This window comes from Bison bison, unplaced genomic scaffold (assembly GCF_000754665.1).
Source record: "Bison bison bison isolate TAMUID 2011002044 unplaced genomic scaffold, Bison_UMD1.0 scf7180017516499, whole genome shotgun sequence".
In the NCBI taxonomy this organism is placed as follows: domain Eukaryota; kingdom Metazoa; phylum Chordata; class Mammalia; order Artiodactyla; family Bovidae; genus Bison; species Bison bison.
In genome coordinates, this window is record NW_011401756.1 from 1 (window position 1) to 901 (window position 901).

General features: G+C 35.7%; 1 pseudogene; it reads right to left on the reverse strand.

Moving 5' to 3' along the window:
* Positions 1-3: 3 nt before the first annotated feature.
* LOC104995742 lies at positions 4-660 on the reverse strand (annotated as a pseudogene).
* Positions 661-901: the final 241 nt, after the last annotated feature.

Genomic DNA, 901 nt, shown 5'->3' on the forward strand with positions numbered 1-901 from the left:
GTAAGTGCTTGTTGGCACTGAGAACCACGAGTTGCCTGTCTCTTGCAGGTTAGGAAAAGGATTGTCATGGCCTGACATATTGCTATGCCTGACTGGAAATTTCGAAGGCTCCACCATCAGTCCAGAATAAGTGCTCTGTAATGGGGATACAATGTGGTTCTGAGAAGTAGATGTAGTTGTAGTAGCAAAGTCCTCAATGGGGCCATTTACTTGAGTGTAGCTGCTATGTGAATGCCAATTAAAAATGCTCAACTTTTTTAAAACAGCAGGTTGATTTACCAAAATCTGTTCTGTTTGTCTAACCGATATTGGTGATGGGTGGTTAGGTAAGTCACATGGAGATAGGGCATTTGTATTAGTGACAATCTGGATGGTATGAGGCTTTTGTATGAAAGGCACACGTAAACTTGCGGAGGCTGAAAATGCGCTCTCTCTACTAATTTCTGGAATAAATTCAGAGTTACGATCATCTTCGTTGACACTTGCTTTAACATGCTTCTTGTTATCTTGCACTAATGAAGATATTTGAGACACATTATTAATCCCAACTCTTCTTTGCACTCTTAATAAAAGTTGAGGATGACCTCTTTTGAAATTTGGATTATAGTAGGTCTGTAACTAAAATCAAAGGATTACATTATTTAGTTTCTTTATAAACCAAGGTAAAACTGACAAGCAAAGCTAAGTTATAAAAATGTATTCCTTTAATGAAACCAACTAAATAGCATCAAATAAAACACCTCCATTAGTAGTTTAACAGGTAACATGTTAGAAAGAATATGATCCTCAATGAAAAAATATATTTTATATATACAGTAAAATACCACTTTAAGTTGCTTCAGGACTTATATCTGGTTTCACAGTGCTAGGAAAGTTTGTCAAACATCCAATATTTTAACAT